Source organism: Pelobates fuscus, chromosome 1 (genome assembly GCF_036172605.1).
Source record: "Pelobates fuscus isolate aPelFus1 chromosome 1, aPelFus1.pri, whole genome shotgun sequence".
In the NCBI taxonomy this organism is placed as follows: Eukaryota; Metazoa; Chordata; class Amphibia; order Anura; family Pelobatidae; genus Pelobates; species Pelobates fuscus.
In genome coordinates, this window is record NC_086317.1 from 478,905,867 (window position 1) to 478,914,664 (window position 8,798).

The following is an 8,798-nucleotide window of genomic DNA, read 5'->3' on the forward strand; positions in this document are numbered from 1 at the left end:
GGTGGAGTAGGAGGGACTGGTGGAGTAGGTGGAGCCATCAGCATTCAGGACTGGGCAAACGGGGGCAGTGATAGGGAAGGGACCAGAGGTGGGAGCCGTGGTCAGTTGCATTTCAGTCATTGCTGATGTGATGCCAGGAGTGGCCACCTCATGTGCACCATAACCGGGCGCCGGCTGGGAGAACTTCCCAGCAACAAAGTTTTTATAATACACAAACAATCTTAAACCTTTATGATCAACCTCTTCCTCAATCCATCCCTCTTGCTGAATAGCTTTCGCTACTCGATACCAGGCTTCCGCTGTACGGACTAAATCATGGTCCGACAGCTTCCCTTTCTTTTCTGTCAGTAACTTACGCCAGCTCTCTGGCTGCAATCTACCGCACGGAGGTACGGCAATTCCACACACTTTAGCAATTTTATCAACTTTCTTAACCATCTCTTCTCCTTCTCTATCTTCTACCAAATCACATGCTAACCAACCCTTATTGGGTTTATCTAACTTCTGTCCCATCCTCCCTATACAAGGCGTCCCAGATATAGAGAAAGAAAAAGGAACAGAATGTCTACAGTGCTCGACTGCTACGTAAGAGTGCAAAACGTACGTCTTCCCAAAACGTAGACTAGTCACTGATTCTGCCTACCCGAGGTAGCCGCGGATTGGAGCGTGGCAAGAAGTGTGTGACCAATCACTTCTCTCAACAAAGAGAAATAGGAGGGGAAAGTGTAAATAGTACAGAGAGTAAGATAAAAGTAAGCACAGGAATCTGTGTGACAGACAATTAAGACAACATTTCAGTGTAAATACAGTGCATGCATCACAGTTCAAATAAGTTCAACAGTAATCCCTTTCCTTTACTCGTGTGGCCGAAGCCACCTCCCTCAACCTCGTAGTGTCCCCGCTCGGGGAATGACTGCAGATTAGCCGCACTACCTGACGGCAACAGAACACAGCAAACACCGGCCCGAGTTCCGTCCACCTCCCTCGTTACAGTAGTTCGGACCCGTAACCACCTCTTCCCTCACTCCCGTAGTGTCCCTGTTGCGGACCCACCCGCAAGTCACACTACCACGTGGTGATGGAGACAGCAATGCCTGCCCGAATCCACACGCCACAAAAGAAAAGAATTGGAATGTTACCAGCCTCAGCGCTCGAGGCTGGAATGTACCACCTCTCTGCAAGCAGAGAAAATAAGTGTCCAATGAGGCTAGCTAAGATGTCAGAGCGACACTATGGGGAACCCCCAGGAAGCAGTGAGTCTACACCGACCTCCACAGATCCCCCCTCTTTTTCCTTACTGCCGTAGCTACTCTGCACCTAAAATAGGTAAACAGGTAATAGAGGACCCCCAGGAAAACCTCCACAGGTCCACCCCCCTCTTTCCTTACAGCCACAGCCACTTGGCTCCTAAAAGGGGTAAACAGGCAAACACTCTACCCCGGCACTAAGCTAAGGACAAACCAAATCAGACACACCCAGGTAACAGATAGTCAACAGGTGCAGGTAATATAAGTATTAACAAGTAAGGTGTAGGGTCTCTGGGCAAGCTATTACCTGACTTTGATGTCCTCTCGGCAGCCAATCTCAGACGCTGGGGCAGGTCAATCACAGGGGCTGGAACATACCGGCCAGGTGCTGCAGCAAGCTCTACCGTGTATTCAGAGGTGATCAATCTCCTTCCTTCCCCCAGGATTCATCCACCCCGCGTCTTCTTAGCCTTAGCAAGGCATAACCCAGAGCCCCACGGTTGGGCGCCAAAATGTTAAGGATTCTTTTAAGCAAACCAATAAGTTTGAATGACTATCTGTTCCTGTCCAAATTAGAAATAATAAAGTTGCGTGCACGCAGAAGTAAATTCACACTGAGACACGAGGTTCAGGTTAAATGAAAGAACTTCAGGAAATGTAATGGCATCTGTTAAAATGTGGGTGCGCAGACCCTTATAAAGGCATACTTACATCACTAAAGAAATTTAAGATAACAACAAGTAAACATTATTAATTGGTTTAGGTGTTAAGTGGTTAGTTAAATGCCCTCCCTACTGGGTGTACCATCTTAGGTCACTACTGTCGTCATGAACTTCTCCTCCAGATTCCAGCACCATCTTGTTAGCACGAGGAGTTCACTCGATGGGAGGGGGGCTTTAGCAGCCATTTTGTGTAGTTGGCAAGTTAGTCTCAAGGTTAGTTTCTCAAGGCTTTTAGTAACTTCACATTTTATTAAGACTAGCTGCTACAGTCTTTATTAAGACTAGCTGCTAACTTTGTTTTCCTGACACTATAGTGATCCTTTAAGAGTTTAAGGGGTTATTTTGGCCTGGGGAAGCCAAATGGTTATACACCTATGCTCTAAACCAGGAATAGACATCCTTTGCCACTCCAGATGTTGTGGACTACACCTCCCATGATGCTTTGCAAGCCTTAATGGAGATGTATTCAAAAAGCAAAGGGAGTGTCGAAGGTTACCTACCCCTGCACTAAACCAAAAATATATAATACAGTTCCTACCCCATAACTATAATATTTAATGCTATAATATTTAATGCTCTCATCCAACCCCCTTCCCTCTCCACAGTTCCTAATAAATATATTACAAATATAATTCCCTCACCCCTGTAGCCCCCTCTATTTACATTTCCTTCTACACACACACACATATATACATATATATATATTGGGCCACAAATATAAATGTAAAAAATATAATTATTGCCTCATCTCAAATTCCCAAGTCAGCTCTTTCCCGTCCCCCTCTCCCCCCTATCTAATACACTGCTGACCCCCCTCCCCCTAATTTACTGCTGTCACCCCCCTCCTCTAATATACTGCTGTCACCCCCCCTCCTCTAACTGCCCCCCTTCTTCCCCTCCCCAATACATTACTAACCCCCTTCCCCAATACATTACTGCCCTCCCCTTCCCCAAAACATTACTGCCCCCTCCCCTAAATACATTACTGCCCCCTCCCCTAAATACATTACTGCCCCCCTCCCCAATACATTACTGCCCCCTCCCCTAAATACATTACTCCCCTCCCTAATACATTACTGTCCCCCTCCCCTCCCCAATACATTACTGCCCCCTCTCCCCTCCCCAAAACATTACTGCCCCCCCCCTCCCCTCCCCAATACATTACTGCCCCCCTCCCCAATACATTACTGCCCCCCTCCCCAATATATTACTGACCCCCTCCCCAATATATTACTGCCCCCTCCCCAATATATTACTGACCCCCCTCCCCTCCCCAATACATTACTGCCCCCCTCCCCAATACATTACTGCCCCCCTCCCCAATACATTACTGCACCCCTCCCCAATATATTACTGACCCCCTCCCCAATATATTACTGACCCCCCTCCCCTCCCCAATATATTACTGCCCCCCTCCCCAATATATTACTGCCCCCCTCCCCAATACATTACTGCCCCCCTCCCCTCCCCAATACATTACTGCCCCCTCCCTTCCCCCATACATTAATGACCCCCTCCCCTCCCCATACATTAATGACCACCCCCTTCCCTAATACATTAATGACCACCCCCCTCCCCTCCCCAATACATTAATGACCACCCCCTCCCCTCCCCAATACATTAATGACCACCACCCCCTCCCCTCCCCAATATATTAATGACCACCCCCTCCCCTCCCCAATATATTAATGACCACCCCCCTCCCCAATACATTAATGACCACCCCCCCTCCCCTCCCCAATATATTAATGACCACCCCCTCTCCCCAATACATTAATGTCCACCCCCCTCCCTAATACATTAATGACCCCCCCTCCCCAATACATTAATGACCACCCCCCCTCCCCAATACATTAATGACCACCCCCCCTCCCCTCCCCAATATATTAATGACCACCCCCTCTCCCCAATACATTAATGTCCACCCCCTAATACATTAATGACCCCCCTCCCCAATACATTAATGTCCACCCCCCTCCCTAATACATTAATGACCCCCCCTCCCCAATACATTAATGACCACCCCCTTCCCTCCCCAATATATTAATGACCCCCCCTCCCCTCCCCAATATATTAATGACCACCACCCCTCTCCCCAATACATTAATGACCACCCCCCTCCCCTCCCCAATATATTAATGACCACCCCCTCTCCCCAATACATTAATGTCCACCCCCCCTCCCTAATACATTAATGACCCCCCTCCCCAATACATTAATGACCACCCCCCTCCCCAATACATTAATGACCACCCCCCTCCCATCCCCAATATATTAATGACCACCCCCTCTCCCCAATACATTAATGTCCACCCCCCTCCCCTCCCCAATATATTAGTGACCACCCCTCTCCCCAATACATTCATGTCCACCCCCCCTCCCTAGTACATTAATGACCCCCCCTCCCCAATACATTAATGTCCACCCCCCCTCCCTAATACATTAATGACCCACCCTCCCCAATACATTAATGACCACCCCCCTCCCCTCCCCAATATATTAATGACCACCCCCTCTCCCCAATACATTAATGACCCCCCCCTCCCTAATACATTATTGACCACCCCCCTCCCCTCCCCTCCCCAATACATTAATGACCCCCCCCCCCCTCCCCTCTCCAATACATTGATTAATTAATTAGGTCCCCCAAACCCCTTTATTCTTACCTTTACAAGTTCCAACAGCTCAGGGAAAAAAGGCCGCGATGCAGTTTCAGTAGAGCCGCCGCCGCGCAGCCGCCGGATGTGACGTCATGTCGTCATTTGCCGCTCACATCCGGCGGCTGACAGGAAGCAGCAGCGGCCGGCTCAGGTGTGGCTGCGGCCGCGCGGTTGTGGCTGCGGCCGCGCGGCCGCATAGGGTAACAGAAATGTTAAAGCGGCCCCAGGGCAGCCAAATGTTAAAGCGGCCCCAGGGCAGCCAAATGTTAAAGCGGCCCCAGGGCTGGCGGCCTACCGGGAAATTTCCCGGTATCCCGGTAGGCCAGTCCGGCCCTGGTAATAGTTATTTAGTGACTGGTGTAACTGCTGTGTGTGTACGGGAATTCCCTGAGTGTTTTGTTGTGTGCGTTTCGCTTAGTAACTGTACCACGTGGTGCTGTTGCCGAGGGAACGGGTGTGACCGTTGGAAGAGTGTTTGTTTAGTTTCTGTTGGAGACGAAGCTTCATTGTTAAGTATGGGCGCGTCAGATTCAACGGTTTTGGATCCCTTAGGATGTATGTTAAAAAACTTTAAAAAGGGATATACTGTATGTGATTTTGGGGTAAAGATGTCTCCAGCACGCCTTTATGTAGTAGGGAATGGCCTACTTTGGTTGCCGCATGGCCACCACGTGGCAGTTATGATCCTAATCTGGTACAGCGTGTACACGTGGCTGTATCAGGTAGGCCTGAACTTTACGGCCAGTTTCCATATATTGACTGTTGGAGGCAGGCCGTAAATGACTCGCCAAAATGGATCCGAGTATGCCACGAGGAACAATGTCGCCTCATGGTGGCCAGGACTCGCTTGTCCACTAAGGCCGTAATTACGCCCATTTTGGACACGCCCCCTGAGTCTGAGATCCCCATGCCGCCCCCTTACTCCTCCTCCACCGGAAGAGGAAGAGGAGGTGCTGTTGGAAACACTCCTCCCCTTACCCCGTTGTCCCCACCTACTCCCTCCTCTAGCTCTGAGCCCAGCCCTCTTGTTTCAAACCCTCCCCTTCCGATACCTACTTCCGTTAACTCCACCTACCCAGATTTGGCACCATATCTAGTTTCCGGTCAGGCTCCTCCTAGCCCGGCCCGGAATATTTTACTTACCAACCTTCCCCTTAGTAAAGCGTCCCCATCCCCTTGTCTTACTACCCCTCGACCGGAACCCCTAACTGACGCATCTCAACGAAGCCCCATACTAACCCGACAAATGACTGGTACCCTACAACCCCGACATTATCAAATGCCTCTTCGACTGACTCCTGGCCCGACACACATTAACGGTGATGGCCAGATACAATATGCTGATCCAGTCTTCGTCTATGTCCCTTTTACAACCACCGATCTATTTAATTGGAAACCCATAACTCCTCTTACACCGAAAAGCCTCAAGCCATGACGGATTTGTTTACCTCAATAGTCCAGACACACATCCCCACTTGGGCTGATTGCCAGCAATTGTTGATGACATTGTTTAATAATGAGGAAAGGACAAGGATAAATCAAGCAGCAATTAAAGCGCTGGAAGAAGTGGCCCGTACACAAAATCAGGCCAACCCGGCAGCATGGGCCGCAGCCCATTATCCAAACACCGATCCAAATTGGAATGCCAATGGCGCAGACATGGTCCATTTAAAAGCTTACAGGGATGCTATTATTGCTGGCATGAAAGCTGGAGGAAAGAAGGCGATTAACATGTCTAAGACGGCTGAGGTATTACAGAAATGTGATGAATCGCCCAGTGTCTTTTATGACCGATTATTGGAGGCATACCTTTTGTATACCCCCTTTAATCCGGAGGCTCCTGAGAATTCCCGGATGGTTAACTCTGCCTTTGTCAGCCAAGCCTACGGAGATATAAAGCGCAAGCTACAAAAGTTAGAAGGGTTTGTAGGGATGTCCATAACCCAACTAATGGAGGTAGCAAATAAGGTATACATGAATAGGGAAACAGAGACAAAGAAGGAGGAAGAGCGTAAGATGCGTAGAAAAGCAGATATGCTAGCGGTAGCTATCGCAGGCGTAGATAGAAGGGAAAAGGAAGTGTATAGGGCAGTGATGGGGAACCTATGGCACGCGTGCCACAGGTGGCACGCCGGGCCCTTTCTGTGGGCACGCGGCCATAGGTTCACCAATAATGCAGAGTAGGCGCCTGCCTGCCCGAAACGGCAGGTGCCTACTCTGCTTCCGGGTCGGGAGGCAGGGGAGGGATCTTTGCAGCAGCTCCCCTGTCCTCCCGCGAGCAAGCTGTGTGGAGCGTTGCCGCGCATTACCATCCCCTACATTGGATAATTCGGACAAGTTGGTATGGTAGGTTTCAAGCTGGCTTGTGGCCAGAATCTGGGGGTGTAGGGATATCTCAGAATTGGATCACTTTATTATGTTTCATGATGTTATTTATGTTATATTGTTACGGTGTTAAGTTGTTAATTTTAGGGTAATTGTCATTGTAATGTTGTGGGGGGTTAGTTATATACTGTTTCATAGGGTTTGTTTGACAATGACTTTTTATATTAAAATTTATATTATAATATATTAAAAGCTGTGGACATAATTTTACCCAACATAGTGGCGTCCGTGCATTATTGGGTATGTATAGGGTTTTTATTCTTTTTTTTTTTTTAATTCTTTATTTTATTAGTGCATGTTATGACATATAAGCTTGTGATGCCACGACAGCATTGACAAGCGCAGTACAGTATCATAGGTTTATACAGCGTCACGGCAAGTTAGGATTTGCACATTTTTATAAGTTAAATAAACAAGCTGGAACATAGGCCTGCAGTTGCGACCTGAGGAAATACAAGATATATACCAGTAACACTAGTAACAAATAAACAAGCTTGATCATTCCTTGGAAACACTGACATAGTGTATAGACAGAAACTTCTATAATTCACGTGTAGCTTGGAATGTGTACTGAATCGTACCGTGAGTGGACGTGGAGTATGGACCTATAGGAGGTAGGTGTTCATGCTGTGTATGTTACGAGCTCTACACATTGATGGTCTGCAGGCTTTGTCAGTGTGCCTGATAGTGGTGTAACTGGGTCATGATTGCTATGAGGGCAGCAGAGCATTAGTAAAGAAAGCCCTGGTGACTAAGATTCCCTCGCTTCGCTGGGTGGTATATGGGGGAGGACAAGTGCGTGTCGGTATCAGCAGACCCGCAGGGGTGGATGTGTGTAGTGGCTGAACAGATGTAAGGGCCGCTGAGGTCGTGTGTATGGTAGCTTCAGGAGCATTTGTGTATTGCAATGTGAGAGTGGTCATCGTGTATAACAAAGGAACATTAGAACATTGAACTATGTGGATACTACTGAAAACGTTGGTAGACGTATCTGCAAATGGTGTAACAGTTCAAAACATTGAGGCTTCTTATTCAGGAAACCTGGTGCAGTCGAGGTCACGTTCAAGTGACAGTGTCCCATTCCCCTCCGGGAATGAAAGGAGGTATGTTGTCAACGTCCCATACTCTTTGGGGCTGCGTCGCTGGATCCGGCACAGGCAGGCCCAGATCTTGGTAGCTTTGTAGGTTTTTCCTCATTTAGTGCACATCAGTGCTCTTGAGTTAGTCCATCGATAAGGGAGGCCAGCCTTTTGTAGTGGCTGCGTGATTGGGCGCATTGTTTTTCGCCACAGGAGTGTGGCTTTACTGAGATCTTGATAGAATGTAAGTGAGTGAGTCTCGAACTGGAATGGGGTGTTCCCCCGTAGTGCCTGCAACAGTCGTTGTTTATCCGCAAAGGATCGACAGCAGAGTATAACATCCCTAGGTTGGGAGTTTGGCGTTTGTAGGGGTGTTGCGATGCTGTAAAGTCCGTCGTGGGCAAACAGTTTAGCGTGCTTGGTTGGGAGAATAGCTGCTATGAGTCGCCTGATGAGGTGAGGCAGTTCTTCTGCTGGTACGGTGTCCTCAATTCCTCTTATCTTGACGTTGTTTTGTCTGCTTTTGTCTTCCAATGCATCCAATCTGGCTGCGATTTGGGAGTGAGAGGTTTGTAGCTGCTTTAAGGCTTCCCCCTGGGTGGCCATGTCTCGCTTTGTATCAGCAGAGTCCTCCTCGGATGCTCTGAGGCGTTCTGTTATAGCTTGCATTTCGGCTTTGACTAGGTTGAGTTCTGCAAAGAACAT